The sequence below is a fragment of the Eublepharis macularius genome, chromosome 1 (assembly GCF_028583425.1).
Source record: "Eublepharis macularius isolate TG4126 chromosome 1, MPM_Emac_v1.0, whole genome shotgun sequence".
NCBI classification, from domain to species: domain Eukaryota; kingdom Metazoa; phylum Chordata; class Lepidosauria; order Squamata; family Eublepharidae; genus Eublepharis; species Eublepharis macularius.
Window position 1 is genome coordinate 97,261,246 of NC_072790.1, and position 20,841 is coordinate 97,282,086.

The following is a 20,841-nucleotide window of genomic DNA, read 5'->3' on the forward strand; positions in this document are numbered from 1 at the left end:
CACATGGAACAGAAAACGGTTTCTCTTTCTGGCTACTTTGTGGCAGCATCAGGAAATCCCCTAATACATGTAGGAGTTTGCTTCATATAATGATTTGCTGAATGGAAATAATCACAACAGAAAACAATTAAAAGTGTTCTATACTTGGCAGACATTTTGCGTCTACCAGCACTACAGTGAATTTTGCTAAATTTGTTTCCAGTTTAACCTTTTCTCTCTTAAATTTATTTTTAATTAATAAAATGTAAATACAGCAAGGCATGAACAAATACAAGTATAAACAATGAAACATCCATGAATGCTTATGCCAAACCATGCTGCAAATAATTTTTGCCCTTGAGAAAACTACAGAATGTCTACCTCATGGGAACTACATTAAAACTGCTCCCTTTGGCAGATATTTTCAGTACTGGAGTCAGTTCTGGAAATCATGCTTATTTGGTTTGGGTGTGTGTGTGTGAGGTATTTCATAGTAGACTGTAAATGAGCAGTCAGTTTTGAGATTATTAACAGGTCCCAAATCTTTTGAAACCATTCCTGTTTAGTCTTTTTGTATTTTCTAGTATTTTGTCCGCAAGTGATACATATCAGATCGAATGGCTGTTTCTTGTTTATCACTTTTAACATTCCTACTTTCCCCCACCCTTAAACTTCTGTGTACTATGAATTTTCCATGGATGAATTCAAACAAGTGTCTGAGGAAATGGAAGCTTTGGTGAAGCCAGAGATTTTTCTCATTGTTTCAGCATGACCTTGTTGTTTGAACATTTTGACATGTGACAGATGTACAATGAGAATGTAACTGATCGTCTCCTGATGCAAGCCTGAGGAAGATTCCTAGGAGATGATGACTTCAGCCTCAGCACATATCTCTGGCACTGGTTTTAGAGTCAGCAAGTGCACCCAGGTATGCCATCAGGACATCACCTTCCTCTACACCCAGCACAAATATTCATAATACAAGTATGGCACGTGAGGGTACGATGTTAGTAAGAATGGATCCAGAGGAGTTAGCCGTGTTAGTCTGCAGTAGCAAAATAGCAAAGAGTCCAGTAGCACCTTTAAGACTAACCAACTTTATTGTAGCATAAGCTTTAGAGAGCCACAGCATTGCATCTGACGAAGAGAGCTGCAGCTCTCAAAAGCTTATGCTACAATAAAGTTGGTTAGTCATAAGGTGCTACTGGATGCTTTGCTTGTAAGAATGGAGGAAATGTATCTCCAGTGGGCCTTTTGTCCTTAATTTGTGTTGTTTTTTCATCTTTTTAGGTAACATGGAACTTGCACAAAGGAAAATGGACAGAGCTGCCAACCTAGTAAATGCTACATAAGTTACATGTTATGATTGTGTGCTTAACTGGCAATGTACACCCCTGTTGTAGCCAGACAGAGGGCATCACAATATCCCTGCATCTGCATGGCTTCCTGCAAGTGCAGAATGCTGAAGTGCAGCCCATGTAGACAAGGCAGTTATGAATAATTCACTGAAAGAAAAGGTCTCCTACTGGGACTAGCTATTTCAATTCATGCTTTTTTATTTGGGGAAGAATAAAAATAAAAGCAGCAGCAGATAGTCACAGTGGGCAACTGGCAGCTACAAGCAACATTTCAATGACATATATCTCTGCAAACCAATGTGAGCGGCTTCTTGTTATGAATTGTTAACAGATTAATTCACAAATTGCCTCCATGCTTCTTTCCATTCACCGGTTCATGCTCAGTTACTTGCCTTTCACGGTCACCATTTTATGGGTTGTTAATTATTCTGGCTGTATTTGTGGTGAAGTTAAACCCAGAGTTTCATGGCTATGTTTTTCTTACAGCCGTTGACTGCACCTCAAAGGAACCATAGTTATCTGAGAAGAAATTCTCCTCAAATCCATCAGGACCTCAAAATTAGTACTGTCTGTATCTGCTCATTCCTCACTTTAGGGAGAAAGAAGAATGGAAGAAAATGGGTCCTTGGTGTCATTTCACAGTACGTTTTTTTAAAGCCAAATTCACCAGAATTGACACTTTGCTGTCCATCAGGAGATGTTTCTTTAAAGTATGACACTCCCGTGACAGTAGGAAGAGCAGTAGCTGAAGATGCTGCTCACTCAAGTTTGGTTAATGAGGCAAAAGAGTTTTTGAGAGAACAGGAGGACCCAGAAGAGTAGAAATTACCAACTTCTTCTCCTGTAGCTTTACCTTTCTTCATTTGGTCTGACATTTTTGTTGAAGACTAGCAGCCTATGGCAATGAACTGACGATATAAAAATCTAAAGACAAGAAAGATGCAGATGGATTTGTCTTGAAGTAAATATGTGAAAAATGTAGCTGACAAGGTTGTGCGACTGTCAGGATTTTCCAAGTAGAATTAGTGCACACAAGGTACATAGAGGATAAAAAAGAGAATTTAGATATGAAAAAGTAAAGATTAAGTTAATGACTAGCAGTGAAATTCTAAGCAGAGTTACACCCTTTTAAACCCATTGACTTCAGTGGGAAATATTTTGAAATAATTGAATCTTGAAGAAGCACTTCTGGAAACAACTAACAAATGCAAATCCAAAATATTTGAATAGTGTCACATATATCAAATCCTTGATGGATCCTTACAGCCTGATCCTAACCCCTGTCTTGAAAGGGTTTAGGATGGTGACTAAGCCATGCACTGGTGTATATGTAAGATATATACCCCAGACAGGCCTGCATGGCTGAAGTTATCATTTCAGCAAGTCTCTACCCCCCACCCCCAGCACTGAGATGGTATAAACTCTATGACAGTGTAGAATTGGTAGCTTCATGGAAATTCCATGGGCAGAGCAGGACTTAGTCATCTCTGCCCATGGAATTTAGTCTTAAGCCCCTCCAGCCTTGGGCATGTCTCTGATGCCAGCACAATGTTACACCACCAAAAATCTTGACAATCTCAAAAACATCCCATAGATGAATGCAAGAAGGGGGAGTGTACCCCACTTCCAGCACAGAATATTAATTAATCTCTATCTAGCCACAGCCCTAAGAGGGTGTTGAAGGCAGTGCACATCACAGTAAATATATTTCTGCCAATCATTACCATTAATGCTGTCTCTCTGACTGAAGTCATAAGGAATTCTAGTCATAGCCAGAATGTGGAATAACTATACTTCTGCTGCTGCAGTTTTTTACTTCTTCATGTCTTTTTCCTGTTCTATCAATGTACCTGCATTCCTTAGTGGTACCACAGCAGCAACTATTTCAATTCAATATACTGCTGCCATTTTGCTAGTTGCTAAGCAACTGAATGTACTCTCCCAGCTACTTTCAGGTGTATATTCTATTTTCCTAGGAAAGTGGCCACATGATGGTGAAGAGCTGTTCTCATAGACCGAAGCATTCAAGAGTAAGATGACAGCTCAGTACAAGGGCCAAGCTACACATGACGAATGACTCTTGAACAGCAAGTGTATTTCTCCCTGTTCACTTGCCCTCCAATCAATCCACTTGCCGTTCAAGTATCATTCGTCATGTGTAGCTTGGCCCCAAGATTCAGGGTTGACAGACACCTGGGGCAAATGACCCATCGGTTTTATGGCTATGGTCTGAAGTTCAGAATACACAGTCCATATTTTTCCAAGAGTAGTAAACAGAAACTATTTACTTCTATTGTCTGAATACCCAAAATACCTATTGTAATAAGATAACACTGAAATAAGTCTGTTGCTCAGGACATGGAAAAATGGAGCTCTTACTTTTATGACTAAAGCTTAATTGAGTCTGTGCAATAAGGAATCTTACTGAAATAGAGATATATTATTATTAAGTTCCTCTTCAAATGGCTGCTAGAGGCTGTCCAGCATCTTCCAAATTCATTACAATTTTGGAGTATTTTGAACCATTTTCTTAAATCAGTAACAGCTGCAAAGCTGTTGAAGAAGTCAGGCATTCCACTGGTACTTCTATCATATAGTTGTTTTAGAAAACAAGCATCACATTTTGAAACACCTAGAAGATGGCAAACACTAAGACTGTTATGCAGAAATACAGCCCAGCTGAAAGAATAATTGAATTTCAGAAGAGAAGCAAGATTCTGTGAATAGGTTGTACAATCACACAGGTGTGGAAAACCTGTCTCAAAAATTGCAGATTTATAGTCCTTTAATAATGGAGTAGACTTGTATGGAATTATGTTCCCACAAGCCATTTATAAACAGTTTATTAACCAATGTAAAAATGTAAATATAGTTATTCAAACCATTCAAAGATAGTTATGAAAAACATTAAACAAAAAGTTTCTCAACACATTGTTTCAGCGTCATCAAACATAAGTAAATCAGTTATTTAATTCACAAAGAAGGAAGCCTGGTGAACAGGGAGCGTTAGAAAAGTAGTACTTCCATGCACACACAAAATGTACAAAAATCCAACATTGATTAAGGAATGTGTTTTGAACCCAGCAACAGAACCCTCAAGCAGTCGATAGGAATGCCAATCATTTTAGTGTTGCTTGATTAATTGGAGGGATCATCTCTCTCTCTCTCTCTCTCCATTTAAATGTTCAGGCTCTTTTTGGGGGTGGGCCCACCACAGGTGTGCTTCTAGCCTGCCCACTTGTACTTGGAGTTGGATCAGAGGATGTGCCAGGCACCGCTCTCTGCTCCCTGACAAATATTTCTGTCAGAGAGTTCAACGCACTTACAGTCTTGTTGAGTCCCTCCATATTCTGCTGTTGAGCCTCTACAAAAACCCTTCTGTCCTCCCTTGCCTCATGCATAATGTCATCATGCCTTTGCTTTTTGGCTTCTAGGAGTGCAGTTCGCCATTCATGCACTTCCTGAAGATATTCTCTGCACTCCTGAACGTTGGCTTGCTCCTCCCTCTCTGACTGAGACAACATTTTTTCGGCCACATTGCTGAGAAGAGCGATGAGCCTGTTCCTGGTCCTTGCCCACTCCAAATGTGTCACTGGCAACAGCTGGTCAGCAGGAATGGGAGGGTTGGGGACGGATGGATTTTTGGGAACTTCTACAAAAAAGAATAGTGGTTAGTCTAGCTCATATGGTGTGCTGCAGCAAATATGCAGAATACAATGCCCACCTACCTTCCCTAGGTGGTCTCCCCTCTTCTACTTCCACTGGAACTTCATCAATCTGTGTCAGGTCTGGATCTGGAAGAAAGAGATGCAGGGTTTAATCAAGGCAAAGAGTAGATTGTGCTTTATAGATGACTGTTCCAGCAGGCACATCGGGCACTGGCATTTTATGAGGAGTGCCTCCACAGTCATAGCCACAAAAGAGAATACCACTCTTGACATAATTTTGGGTGTTCACTGCCATCTTAGAAGGCGACATACATACAGTCACTTGATAATGACCTCTCCCATGACATTACCTTCTTCGATTTCACCCTCATCCTCTGGCATGGCTATGAGGTGGGCATCACTGGTGGATGGCTCCTGATCGGTTGAGGAACCTGCAAGGCATCGAGGCAATTGTCACTATTGGCATGCACACACATGAATGGCCCACTTTTAGCAAAACCAATCCTCTGGTAAGAACTGTCCAGTTGCACACACCCACCAACATAGCTGGCTACCATGGGTGCAGAGTCGCCATGCTCCAGGCAAGGGCTGACAATCTTCAGTGAGTGTGTCTGTACTTGGCAGCCCTGAGTTTACCTTAACTGCATGGTGAGCGTGCAGCAATTTTCTGAGAGCCAGTTTGGTATAGTGGTTAACAGCACGGGACTCTAATCTGGAGAGTCAGTTTGATTCCCACTCCTCCACTTGAAGCCAGCTGGGTGACCTTGGGCTAGTCACGGCTCTCTGGAGCTCTCTCAGCCCCACCCACCTCACAGGGTGTTTTGTTGTGGGGATAATAATAACATAATTTATAAACTGCTCTGAGTGGGCATTAAGTTGTCCTGAAGGGCGGTATATAAATTGAATGTTGTTGTTGTTGTTGTTGTTGTTGTTATTCTGTGGCTGGACTCAAGAGGGATGGTCCTGCCTCCCCTGGGACAGCAGCTGCTTGAGAGGAGCTAGTCAAAGTTCTGTACCCCATCCCCCGCCCTCCTCCCTTGCAGGCCTGGGACCACACACCTCTTAGGGACCGCTCTTGGCATCCCCAAACCTACCTGAACTGCATGGTGAGCATGCAGCTCTCTTCTGTGGCTGAACTCAAGAGGGATGGTCCTGCTTCCCCTGGGACAGTGGCTGCTTGAGAGGGGCCAGTCAAAGCCTTGTCCCCTGTCCCCCACCCTCCTCCCTTGCAGGCCTGGGACCACACACCTCTTAGGGACCATACTTGGCATCCCCAAATCTACCTGAACTGCATGGTTAGCATGCAGCTGTCTTCTGTGGCTGGTCTCAAGAGGGATGGTCCTGCCTCCCCCAGTACAGTGGCTGTTTGAGAGGGATCAGTCATATCCACCCTCTCCTGCCTCCCTCTCTTCCAGACCTTGTCCCACTCACCTCTCCTCTAGGAATCTCAGTGCCTGGACTTGGCATCCCCATGTTCACCTGGATTATTTGGTATTTCCTGAAGATTCAGTCACAAAAGCTCATCTGAGCCCTCCCACGGTGGTGGCATCACAGGGTTTGCTGGGATCTCAGGCTTGGCCGGCAACACAGGATTCTCAGTGGTTGCGGTCTGGAGGTTAAGACTTCTTGCCACCCTCTGGGGCCTTATGCTGGCATCCTCTCTGAAGATTTGAAGCAGCTGTGAATAGTAGGGGTATGACGTTGGGTCGTTGCCTGATCTAGCATTGTGGGTCACAACCCTCTTGTATTCCTGCCACAATGCCTTGGTCTTAGTTCGGCATTCCTGCGCTGTCCTTCCATGCCCTCTCGCTGCCATCTGCTCCGCAATCCTCTCAAATACATCGATGTTCCAGTGACATAAATTCAGTGCCTCCTGCACTTTCTCCGCACCCCAAAATTCGAGCATGTCAAGCATCTCCTTCTCTCTCCATGAGACCCCTCTTCCCCCCAAGGATTTCTGAGCAGCCATATTCTTGCTCAAACACAGTAGAAAATGGCTCAGAGGGATCTTGGGAAAATTCTTCTTCCCAAAACACTGCAGCTCATCATTGGTCCCTCCAAGTCACATGACCTCAGAACTGGTGGAGATGCTTTTGGTTTTGCTGAAAATGGAGCCCTCCTCATGCCATTTTTAGGTTTGATGAGGTCTGAAAACAGGAAAAGTTTAAATCTTCCCATTTCTTGGTCAGCCACTGTTCTTGGTACACACCTAACAACACTGTGAAAAGTTGCTGTCCTACCTGAAAATTAACAATAAATACCAAAGGAGTAGTTGGGGTGCCACAGGGGGAGGGTGTGATCATACTCTCACATGGCATGAGCCCATGAGGGAAGGCAGAGGCGCAGAAACAGAGCTCCAAAAATTTGCACAGAGGCCACTCGCGCATCAACCCACAACGCCACTGCTTATGTTCTTCATTATTTTTTTAAAAGGGCAAAAATTGTGGAGCGGTATGCTGAGAAGGGTGTGTGTGCTCAGATCCACACAGACAGGTTGCCATGAGGGAAAGGCGAGGGTCAATAAGAAAAATTGGTGCTCAAGAAAACAATACACTGAAACGTTGCTGCGCATCATAAAACAAAGAAAAAATTAAGCCAGAAATTGTAGTAAGGGATGCTGCGAAGGGAGTGTGATCAGATAAACACAGACCATGAGGAGCACAAGGGGAAGGAGGGGGGTGAGAAGAAAAACTGTATGGTGCTTGAGAAAACATAATGCTGAAACATTACTGTCCACCACAAAATTTTAAAAAATGGCGGACTGGCTGGTTGAGGAGCTGCGGAGGGAAGGCATGGTTGCATCCGCACCCACCAATCAGCTCCCGAGGAAAAGGAGAGGGGGGAGAGAAGCAAAAAGGGGGCAAAAATGTTCACATTAGCAAAATTTGGGCCTGCTGCCAGTCGGTAGCGGACTTAAAAAAACATTGCGGTATGTCTGCAGGGGGGGAAATCAGGGATACAGTGGACAAAAAGCAGGACTGTGTCCCAAGACTGCCTTGAAAGTGTGAAAACCTTGCAAACATGGGACGCGGAACAGGTACAAATGCGCTCTAAAAACCGAGTGTGAAAAGTACCTAGGTTTGCATTTACTACAGAGATACCTAAAAATAACTATTAGTAGAGTAACAGTGTAATCCTATACAAAGTTATTCCGTCCTAAATCATTTGAAATCAATGGGCTGAGGCTAGAGTAATTCTGGATAGACCTACACTGTAAACAACATTCTTATTTCTTGGAAATGTGTAGAACAGTTTTTTAAAAGTACACACTAAAAGCTAGATTCCTATCTAAGATGTATCAGAGTGGTTCTATTTACCTATAATAATGGGAAACAGATGTTTTGTTTAAGATGTGTGATACCAAATGGAGTTTTCTGTTTTCAGATAAGATAGGCATCAGGAGAGTATATAATATATCCTAATGCAGACAAAATTTTAAAATTAAAGTTGTGGCTTTTCTTAATCTGGAAATCATTTATTTAGCAAAACCCGTAACAACAAGGTTTTTTTTGTTAACCATATTTCACAAAGAGAAAGAATGCAACACTGTTATAAGCTGAGCTGTCTTGGTTACTGTGACTGGTTCTGTCACAAGGTCAGGGAAAGAAAAAAAAGTAAAGCTCGACTTCCGGTTTGGGATCCATGGAGGTCTAACGCAGCTCTAAGTGCTGAGCTGACCGGGCTGCCGTTTTAACGGCCGGCGGGGCAAAATAAGCTCGCGGCCAACTGTTCTCAGGCGGAGAACAGGCATAGAACGCTTAAGAACCTCAGGGCACGTCGATCTTGGGCGAGGGGGGGTCCTGCGCAATGGACTCTCTCCCGTCCCTTGAGGTCCCACCCAAAGACAGGTCGGCTAAAATCTCTGCAGCAGTCCTGGAGCCAATGCGGTTGGCATAAGACCTACATGCCCAAGCTTCAACAGGGGCAAGAAGAGTTGATGGGAATTTGAGATTGAAACAGCGATTACAACCCACAAAAAGTGTTGGAGAAGGTAAAGATCACTATCTCTTGAAACGGGACAGATTACTTAAAGTAATGAAGTACTAAAGTAGACTTTTAAACTACAACAGATTGATTATAAGGAGGGGAGGATCCGGCAAGAACTATATTATAAAAAGGACTAAGTTAAACGGAGTTATTAAAGAAATTGGACTATTGTTTTACATACCTGTGGTCACAAGGAGATATCAGGCTGTGAGAAAGCTTTACCATCGCGAGAACTGCTGTGGGAGGTCAGGAAACAGGAAGTACGTAACAGTGATAGAGTTGCTGGAGAGAAGCGGCCCTTGCCGGATGACAGGAAGAAGGGAATCGCCATCTTTGAAAGGGGAAGAGCTGCGGCTTCAGCAGAAGAGGAAGTAAGCCATATTGGATTACAAAAACCATAGAGGAACCATAGAGAAAAGATGCCCAACATTTTGGACTCTTTAAATGACCTTTTTGTAAAAAGACCGGGACATTTAAAATAAAAGGACACTAAGCCAAGCGCCACGGAGTTAAGGAAGCGAGCGGACTCGTGGGAGCGAGGTAAAGCAAGCCCCACGATGTTGAAAAAAGAGTGGCAAACGGCTATAGAGAACTTGGATAAAAAACTTTCAGAAGCGATTAAAGAACTCAAGGATATGAAACCTGAGCTGGTGAAAGAGGTTAAAGAGACAGTAAAGAATGAACTGGCAGAAGTGAAGAAGGGAATGGAAACAATACAAAATGACCTGCAGGCGACACAGCAAAGAGTCAACGTAGTGGAAAATGCGGTGGAGAACCTTGCAGACACGCAACGAACAGAGATGAGGGTGATGAGGGGAAGAATGGCAGTTGCGGAGAGCAAGCATATGGAGAAGCAGCTGAGGTTTCGCGGCTTGCCAGAGGTAGAAGGAAAGACGGCCCAAGAACAGATTACCGAGGTGTTATCTGAATACCTGGGAAAGGAGGAGGAGGAAACTGTGGCTATCCTAGATGTGGTGTATCGAATAAATTCAAGATTTGCGACCCAGAGGAAATTACCAAGAGACATGATTGTGCAATTTACGACTAGAAATATAAGAGAAATGATTGTGAGTAAACAATTTCAAGAACCATTGGAGGTTGATGGCAAGACGGTTATTATTATGAAGGAGTTACCCAGATCGGTGTTGCTAGACCGGAAAAAATACAAAGCCTTAGTCCAGATTCTGAAGGACATGAAAATAAGGTACAGATGGGAATTACCGGAAGGAATTTCCTTTGAATTTGGAGGAGTGAAAAAGCGCATCAGATCTGGACTAGAAATGGAAAAGTTTTTGAAGGACAATGAAAAGGACTTACCAACAACAAGGTTATGAATATGGAGTGTAAAGTTTTATCCTGGAATGTAAATGGACTTAATTCACCGAATAAGAGAAAAAGTATTTTCCACTGGCTATTAAAACAAAAATGTGATATTGTGTGTTTGCAAGAGACTCATATTAGAAAGCAGGATGTAAAATATCTTAAACTGAACAAATTGGGCAATGACTTTGTAGCGGCCTCAAAAAAGAAAAAAAGGGGAGTGGTATTGTATATAAAAGAGGAGCTACAGCCAAAATTAGTGATGAGAGATGTGGAAGCCAGATTTTTAGCAGTGGAATGTACATGGAATTTAAAGAGAGTGTTGGTGATTGGAATTTATGCACCCAACGGAGCAAAAGAAAGCTTCTTTGAGGATTTGAGGAAGCAATTAGATGAACTTTCTTATGACCAGATAATTCTTGCAGGAGACTTCAATGGAGTTACAAATTTGGAACAGGACAAAAAATCAGTAACTGTACAAAAGAAAAGAGGACTACTACCAAAGACTTTTTTTGTATTAATGCAGCAGGAAACTTTGGAAGATGTATGGAGAAGACAGAATCCCAAAGGTAGACAATATACGTTTTATTCTGCGAGACACTCTACGTTATCACGAATTGATATGATCTGGGCCTCAAAAGACTTAGCACTTTGGACTAAGGATGTAGAAATAATGCCTATGGTAGGCTCAGATCATAATCCAATTATGTGGAAGTTTGGAAAAAGAATTAAAAGGAAAGGATGGAGAATAAATGAGGACTTGTTACAAGAGGGAGAAAATATGGAGATGTTGAGAAGGGAAACTAAGTTCTTCATACAACACAACATGAATAGAGAAGTACCAACCAATAAGGTATAGGATACCTATAAGGCAGTAATTAGAGGTATACTAATGGACTTAAATGGAAGAGCCAGGAAAAAAAGAGAGGAGAAGAGACAGGAGATTATGGAGAAAATAAAAGCCAAAGAAATACAACTAAAGAAAAGACCAGGGAAAAAGAAAATATACCAGGATATTAAAATCCTTCAAGAGCAGTTGACGGCAATGAATAATAAAGTACTGGAATGGAATCTTAAGAGAATGAACCAAAAGTCGTTTGAAGGTGCAAATAAACCTGGGAAATATTTGGCGTGGCAATTGAAGAAGAGAAAGGAGAAGAAGACAATAAATAAAATATGTGAGGATAATAAAGTATATCTGGAACAGACGGCTATTAGTAGAGCCTTTTACAAATTTTATGCTAAACTGTATAACAAAAAAGAAGTGAATAAAGACTCAATAGAGACGTATTTGGGGAAAATGAAGCTCCCAGTAATTTCGGAAGGATGGAGAGATAAATTGAATAGTGAAGTAACGGAGGAAGAGATAAGGAAGGCAATACAGTCAACAAATCTGGGAAAGGCGCCAGGACCTGATGGACTTACAGCCAAATTTTATAAGGTAATGGTCAATGAACTGGTGCCATTCCTAAAAGAAGTGATCAATGGTGTTTTGAGGGATCAAAGGATTCCAGATACTTGGAGTGAAGCTAACATATCATTGATTCCCAAAGAAGGACAAGATTTGACTAATGTTAAAAATTACAGACCTATTTCGTTACTCAATAATGATTATAAAATATTTGCGAAGATATTGGCGGAAAGAGTGAAGGGATGGCTATCCGAAGTTATTGAGGAAGAACAAGCTGGTTTTCTACCAAACAGACAAATCAAAGACAATTTAAGGACAGTTATAAATGCTATTGAATACTATGATAAGCGTTGCGACAAGGAGGTTGGTTTCTTCTTTGTGGACGCTGAAAAAGCATTTGATAATTTGATTTTATGTTTGCCACTATGGAACAGCTACAAATGGGGGAAAGATTCATAAGAGCAGTGAAAGAAATCTACAGAGACCAGAGTGCAGCAATTGTGGTGAATGACGAGGTGACTAAGAAACTGACTATAGGTAAAGGTACAAGACAAGGTTGCCTGTTGTCTCCACTGTTGTTTATTTTGGTCTTGGAAATATTGATGATACAGATTCGAGAAGATAAAGCAATCCGTGGAATAAAAATAAAAGACTTTTCCTACAAGGTCAGAGCATTTGCGGATGATATAATGTTAATTGTGGAAGATCCAATTGAGAACATGCCAAAGGTAATAGAGAAAATTAAGGAATTTGGAGATCTGGCAGGATTCTATGTAAACAAAAAGAAGTCAAAGATATTATGTAAAAATATGACCAAACAAAAACAACAGTTACTAACAGAAATAACAGACTGTGAAGTAATAAGTAAGGTGAAATATTTGGGAATTGAACTGACTGCAAAGAATATAGATCTATTCAAGAATAATTATGAGAAATTGTGGACTCAGATAGAGCAAGATTTGATTAAATGGAATAGATTGAATTTGTCATGGTTGGGAAGAATTGCAGTAGTCAAGATGAATGTGCTGCCAAGAGTGATGTTTTTGCTACAAACAATACCAATTATTCGGGACTCTAAGCAGTTTGAAAAATGGCAGAGGAAAATATCGGACTTTGTTTGGGCAGGCAAGAAGCATCGAGTGAAAATGAAAGTATTACAGGACTCAAAAGAGAGAGGTGGAATGCAACTGCCCAATTTAAGACTTTACTATGATGCAATTTGTTTGGTGTGGTTGAAAGACTGCATGACGCTGAAAAACCGCAAATTACTGGCCTTAGAGGGATATAAAAAAATATTCGGATGGCATGCATATCTGTGGTATGACAAAGTAAAAGCAGACTCTATGTTTTTACACCATTACATTCGGAGAAGCCTCTTCACAATTTGGAAGAAGTATAGAGATTACCTACAGGAAGGAATTCCCTCCTGGGTGGTTCCTTATGAAGTAATAGATCCGAGAACTGTCAATAATGAACAACAGTGTTTAACGTACAAGGAGATAACACGAATAGAATTTTCTAAACTAAGAATAAAGACGCAAGATGAGTTGTCTCCAAGTTACGACTGGTTTCAATATAGACAGATTAGAGATCTTTATAACTCGGACTGTGTGAAAGGAGGGGTAAGAATGGAGAATTCGGAATTAGAGGAGGTAATTCTACAAGAGGATAAAAAGGAAATCTCTAAGACTTATAAAGTGTTGTTAAAATGGTACACAGAAGATGAGACAGTTAAAGTGCAAATGGTGAAGTGGGCTATAAACTTTAATAAAGAAATAACAATGGAGGCGTGGGAATACTTGTGGAAAAATATGTTGAAGATCACGACATGCACTAATATTAAAGAGAACGTCTACAAAATGATTTATCGTTGGTATTTGACACCAAAGAAAATTGCGTTAGGGAATTTGTACATGTCTAATAAATGCTGGAAATGTAAAAAGCATGAAGGATCTTTGTACCACATGTGGTGGACTTGTGAGGTAGCTAGGCAGTACTGGGGGGAAATAATAAGAGTGATAAGTGAGATTTTACAATTTCAAGTTAATAAGAACCCAGAACTCCTGTACTGAACTTGGGAATGGAGGATATTCCAGCACAACACAGGACATTGTTATTTTACATGACAGCAGCGGCTAGACTTTTGTATGTGCAAAAGTGGAAAGTACAAGAAGTGCCAACTATCGAGGACTGGATTTACAAATTGCATGGCAGAAATGGACAAAATGACAAGGAAACTGAGAGACCTTGATCCAGGACAGTTCAACATGGATTGGGAAAAGTTGAAGCAATATTTGGTGAAAAAATGGGAGGTGGGAGGAGAACTGTGGCAGTTTGAAAATTACTGAAATATAACAAAAGAAGAGGGAAGTGACTTTACCGGGGGGAGGAGAGTTAAACGAGAAATTCTAAGCAAATATTTTATTTGACTACTATATATAGTATTAAGTAATAGAGGTGTTATTATAAGAATTATAAGGATAGAAACTAATTTTATTTCTGGCAGATAATTGTATAATGGAGAAATTATATAACTAAAATAGAATGAATATAAGACAGAAGAAAGTAAAGAGTAACATATAGAGTACAAGTTAAATTGATTGACTTATAGTGAATGTATACAATGCTTATAGAAGTACTTAAAGTTATGTAGAATAAGGGACAAATTGTTTGTCCCATATTGATGAGACAAGAATGAATAAGATAGAATATAGAGTACAAAAATTAGACAAATGATTGTTATTATTAAAGAATATATGCCAGGAATGTAATATTTAGTTGATAAGTTAAGTGGGAAAGGGAATAGAGATAGCACTGTGTTATAATAGAGAAGCTTAGAAGAGAGTGAAAAGTATATGTTTAATAGAATAAAATAAGTTTGAAATGAGTAGGGGGGAAAATGGATAAGGGGTTGGAAAACTGTTGGAAGTCAATAAAAGGGGGGGAAAGGGAGGGGGTTAGAAGTGGAATATTTAAAGGAAATTGATTGTAATGGATATTATAGTGATTTCTAATCCAATAAAAAAATTTATTTAAAAAAAAAAAGTAAAGCTCTTTGGTAGCTGGGCATCTCCCTCCAGACTTTGGAATGCAATATCCATCAGAGTCTAGAGATGGGAAATCCTCATGCTAGTGGTATGTCAGAGGAACAGTTTTATAGTTTGAATTTGTTCTCAGGAAGATGAAGACACCAAGCAGAGAGTTTAGTGGACTGAGATTCAGCTTTGGATAGAACAATTGTTTTGTGTGAGAATCTGAGGAAGAATTAGCATTTTTCCTGTATTTTTTAAAATGTAAGCTTTCATCCCATAGGCTTTGCTTGAGCATTTGTAAATAAAGTAAATATTACAAAGACACCATAAGGCTCCAGTGTTCTCTCATCCATAGGAAATTGCACTGCACCACTCCTAGATTTTGCACCATGTGGGGAAATTGGGAGGTGGTAGTAAACAACAGCAAAGAACAACAACATCTGCGCTTATATACCGCTCTTCTAGACAGATTAGTGCCTCACCCAGTTAGTGTTATTATTATCCCCACAATACAGCTGGGGAGCTGGGGCTGAGAGGACAGGCTTACCCAAGGCCATCTACTGAGATCATGGCAGTAGTGTATTTGAACCAGGAGAGTGCTGATTCACAGCCGATCCACTTAACCACTGTGCTACAGCAGCTCAGCAGTAAAACCAACACTGCCATGAATGGAGGGAGATAATTTCAACAGACTGTGTAAAAGCATAAGTATTAATGAATGACCGTATACTAAGACTTGCTGTTTAGCCCCCTCCCCAAAAAGCCCAACAACTTTTGGTTATATTTTTAATTCAAATACTGTACAAGCATATTGTCGCAGTGTCACACAAGCACCACTCCAAGCTAAGCATGTATCTGCCAGGTCCATTTTACATGCTTAAGAGAACTGCCACGATTTACAGCCCAGTTCTAAGACCCATAGGCAGCACATAGACATCCAGCACAGTGCTAGCTCTGCTAATCAATATCCTATGCTCACTTAGCAGAGGAGAGAAAAATAAACAAAAGATCACATGCTGTGGTGCAGAAAGCATAGCAATTCACTGGATTCCATGGCAACCCTGCTGCAACTTACCAATCACATGAAGTTGCTTTATACGGAAAGAGACCACAGATCCATCAAGGTCAGTATTGTCTACTCAGACTGGCAGCAGCTCTCCAGAGTCTCAAAGCCAAGCTACAAGTGACACCTGACACAGGTTGGACACTTGTCAGCTTCCCTCAAGTTTTGATGGGAAATGTAGGCATCCTGGTCTTGCAGCTGTAATTGAGAGCCAAGCTGTAAAACCAGGGCACCTACATTTCCCATCAAAACTTGAGGGAAGCTGACAAGTGTCCAACCTGTGTAAGGCGTCACTTGTAGCTTGGCTCTCAGGTAGGGGTCTTTCATGTCACCTGTGACCTGATCCTTTTTAAACTGAGGATGCTGGGGATTGAATCTGGGACTTCTACATGCTATGCAGAGGCTCTTCCACTAAGCCACAGCACTTCCTTAATAATAATATTAAGGCGAATAATAGGTAAAACCTTGTTTACAGCTACATTGGACTACTGGCAATATTTCACAAATAGCAAGTAAATTTAATTCCATATCAGTGTATTAGCCCATTGATAAATGACTATACTTCCTGTCAGAGATTTTCTCTTGGAATGGCTCTGTGCCAACATAGAGTAAAAGGATACTACTGGTGTACACTGTTTGATTTGTCCCATCCTATACACATCTATGAAATGTCAGTTTGTTCATTAATACAGTTTGACAATGGAGGTGTTGTGGCATTGTGAAGTACCCTTGGTTCCTGAGAGTTCCAGCCTTTCTGCTATTCCTGCATCTGGCTGCATGAATGCTTTGTGGATGTACTAACATTTGTTAGTAATAAATGTATTCCAGCTTAACTGCAACACTCCATACTTACACCCTAGCTATATTACTAGATACAAGATTCTTTAAGAGTTCCACAAACTGAAATGTTATTTCGTTTCATTTTGGCTTTGTCTCTCACGTTTATTAAGGTGCCCAGTCAGAATCAAATTTATATGTAGTCATATTTATACCCCACATTTGTTTTATCATTTTCCCACACAGCAAAGATTTCTTAGTTCTTTTATCAGCTTCAAGAAGGTCAGTGGGACATTTTTAATCAAATTCTCATACCCCATTCAGACACGTCCTTAACTATCACAAAAAACAAAAGCTGTAGGAGCTGTGGTTTGGTGTCCACAATATATAACAAACCAAACTTGGCAAATATCTGGATGGGTTTTACACGGCCAACTTTACTTTAAGGATGTAATTTCCCCTACTTTTGAAATCCCATGCTTCTCATTATGTTTCTGTAAAGCACAAGGAGAGCAAGCTCATTACCACTTTGTGTATGTGTTAGTGTATGTGATTAGCCCTAATTAAAAGACACAGAGCCAAGCTACAAGTGATGCCTGACACAGGTTGGACACTTGTCAGCTTCCCTCAAGTTTTGATGGGAAATGTAGGCATCCTGATCTTGCAGCTTGGCTCTCCATTTAATTGAAGTTTACAGAATGGCAGTTTACGGGAGGGAGAACATGCGGTTGGGAGGGGAGTGCAGGTGTCGGGCTCTTGCCGAGCACCCCCCTTCCCCTCCGCTGGGTGTGGGGGAGGGGCTTCTGTAAACTTCAATTAAATGTAGAGCCAAGCTGAAAGACCAGGATGCCTACATTTCCCATCAGAACTTGAGTTAAGCTGACAAGTGTCCAACTTGTGTCAGGCATCACTTGTAGCTTGGCTCTCAGTCCAAGCCTGTTGACACAATGTGCACATTTATACACACATAGAGACTCACAGACAGGCAGGCAGACAGACACACACTCAAAACAGGGGGGAAGTGATTTCTCATTAACTTCTGTTAATTCTTCCTTATTTTAGCACAGAGTCTATGCACATACAAATAATATATAAATATGGTAGGGAGACTGCCCACCCTCCACCCATACTGCCTGCTGTCACTTTGCTGAGTGGCTACAGAAAATGCTAGGGGAAATGGGGTGGGATCGGTGTTGTGCCAGTGCCATGACATCACCTACAGAGTGGCCCAGAAGTGATGTCATGGCATTGAGATGGCACTGTAACATTTCACCAAAATTCTATGTTTAAAACCGTAGAGATTCGGGGCAAATGCTAGGGTATCACCCCAAAGCCACAACATCATTTCTGGGTTACCCTGAAAGGGTTATCATGGCTTTGGCTGAAAAAGTAGGTCCCCACCCCTCATGATCTCCCATACCAGTTATCAGCCATGTTTTGGTAACCCTAAAATATGTACAAATTATTTGTGTACAGGCTTTGTTCCTGTTATGAGAAACACTTTTTTAGGATTCCTGATGATGGGGACAAAGCCTGTACATGTACAGTGTGTAGACATGTAGGCTCTGTGCCAAAGTTGCAGTGAATACATCTATACAGGGGGTGGGGATGCTCCTATCTCTACTCATACATACACATGTCCGAAATCCAGGTCTAGTATTCTTCAGATTGTCAGACTCTGGGAACAAATTGGATAATCTGCCAAGGAGCTCAGGCGCATTTTATCCTCGCAAGAATTCTTTGAGGTAGGTTATGCTGAAGAAAAGTTAATCAAACAAAAAAAGAAGCACCCTTAGCAACAGCCTAAATGATCAAAGTGGAAACCCACGACTAAGGGATACAGTCAGTCAGGTTCTGAAGGTCAAGTGTATTAAAGTGGCACAGTGCAATAAATAAATAACAATGCTGTTATAAGCACATGAAGTCACAATATACAGTAAACAACTTGAAGTTGGCCAATACAGAAATCTTCAATGGTGCAATAAAGTTCATATCAGAGTTCATAACAGAGATGAAACGTAGATAGCAAACCAGAGAAGCCGTGAGGACCCCTCGTTCCTGTTCAAGGTAAGCTCTTAATTAGCTGTACTCTTCTCATTTTCTTTAAACAGGTGGAACAAGGAGATGGAATACTCTGCAGGACCAAGACCCGACAAGGAACTGGTCATCAACAACGCTTGTTTCCAGACTGCATCAGGGGCAAACAGACCTCCTCACCAAACATCTCTGAAAACACTGCTGCTGCTGTTACAAACTTCAGCCGCAGTCCGTCACACCTCTCTTAATTGGCCATGTGCCAATTATGCAGGTTATGCTGAAGAAAAGTTAATCAGCAGGCTTCATGGCTGAGTGAAGTAAGTCTCCTCGGTCCATGGGAGGAAATCCAACATTTTAATGCAAACCTTTGTCAGTACCAATGTAATTAAAGGACAGAATCTAAGGACTACTTTAGGCATGATAATGGCCTTCACGAGCCATTGAATTGTTTGGAGACCTTCTCCCACCCATACTATATGACAAAATAGAGCATGCTCCTTGAGAATTCAAGTCTACAGTCCACAGTCAAGTCCACAGTCCCCTTTTTGTGCATAGTTGCATGATTCTTCAGCCCCTGGGCAAAGTTAAACAGCATTAATGAAGAAAAAGTTAAATCAAAATTGCATTATTTTATTTTATTTTTAAGTTTTCTCTGAAAGTAATTTAGAAAAACACATCCTCATTTTAAACATTGTTTATTTATTTATTTATTTATTTATTTATTTTATTTATCTCATTTATTGTCCGTCTTTCTCACTGAGACCAAAGGTGGATTACAGAGTGTGAGATTAGTATAGTCAGTATCAGGAACATTTCCCTAAACAATGCCACAGGATAAATAGATACAAGTTCACAAAGACATAGCATTAGCAGGAATCCAATACAACATAGTGGTGAAGTCTATGGTTCCTAATTCATTAGTGGATCACCTGAGATCCCCTCCCTACAATACAGCCCTCTTATCTGAGCAAAAAGCCGTTTTGAATAATTCAGTTTTTCATTGTTTGTGGAAAGCCAGGAGAGTGGGGGCTCTCTAGTGCAAAAATATAGCCACAGCACTAATTTTAAAAGCACAATTAGAGACTTCATTCAATCAACCTACCCCATTCTGTTAAAAGGAATAGAGCCATCATTTTCCTGAACCAGGAAAGAAGGAACAGTTGTGGTGGGCTTTACTCTCACAGAGCTGAACCAGAAAACTTAAACCCTGCTTGACCTTGAAAATGCGATTAAGTGCTTAATCTAATCTGGACACCAAGTGCTCTGAAGAAATATCGCTGGAACTGGGATGCTTAAATCGACCTTTGATAAAATAGTTGCCCAGAGGGCAGCTTCCTTTTCATTCTCGTCTGATCCACAGAAGCTCTTTCTTCACTTGTAAGATGCCTTGTCACATGCTAGCTTGGTTGATGGTGAAATGAAGAAAAACTTGAGAGACTGCAATTGCACACCCAAGAAGAAAAACTGGGGTGTGAAATTTATCACTAAAAAAAAAATTAGAACTCAACTTTCAATTTCTTTTTTTAAAAATAATCTCCACAAATAAAAAGATTCTGATTTACTGCCAGCTCTGGAAGTGTAGTAGAGTTCATCGGGTGGAGCTGACCTGAACAAGGGAGACGGGGGAGGGAAAGCTGAGCTCAGCTTCAGTTCCTCATTTAGAAAGTCTTCAGAGGAGGTGGTGGAGACTGAGCTAAGATATGATGAGTGGCTGCTAAAGCAGGTGGGTCTATTTTTGCTGTGCTGTCTGTCCTCCCCTGTCCCCATTGCCAATATAAGGTAGTCTCAGACTGGGGTGAGTTAAACACTAAACCATGTTTACATAATGGGGTGATCTTGAGTCAGTCACTTGTTCTCAGCTCAGTAAACTTCACAGGGTTCTAGATGCAGAGGAGTTAGCCATGTTAGTCTGTAGTAGCAAAATCAAAAAGAGCACCTTTAAGACTAACCAACTTTATTGTAGCATAAGCTTTCGAGAATCACAGTTCTCTTCGTCAGATGCATGGAGGGCAAGAAGAAACTGGTCAGATATATAGGTGGAGAGGGGAGGGCGGAGTAGATGCAAACAGTAGCTTCTGATATGGAGATCAGTTTGCTTCTGTTAAGGAAGTCAGTTACTTCTGATAATGAGATAACCATTCAGTCTCTATTCAATCCCAGCTTGACTGAGTCAAATTTACATATGAATTCCAATTCAGCAGATTCCCGC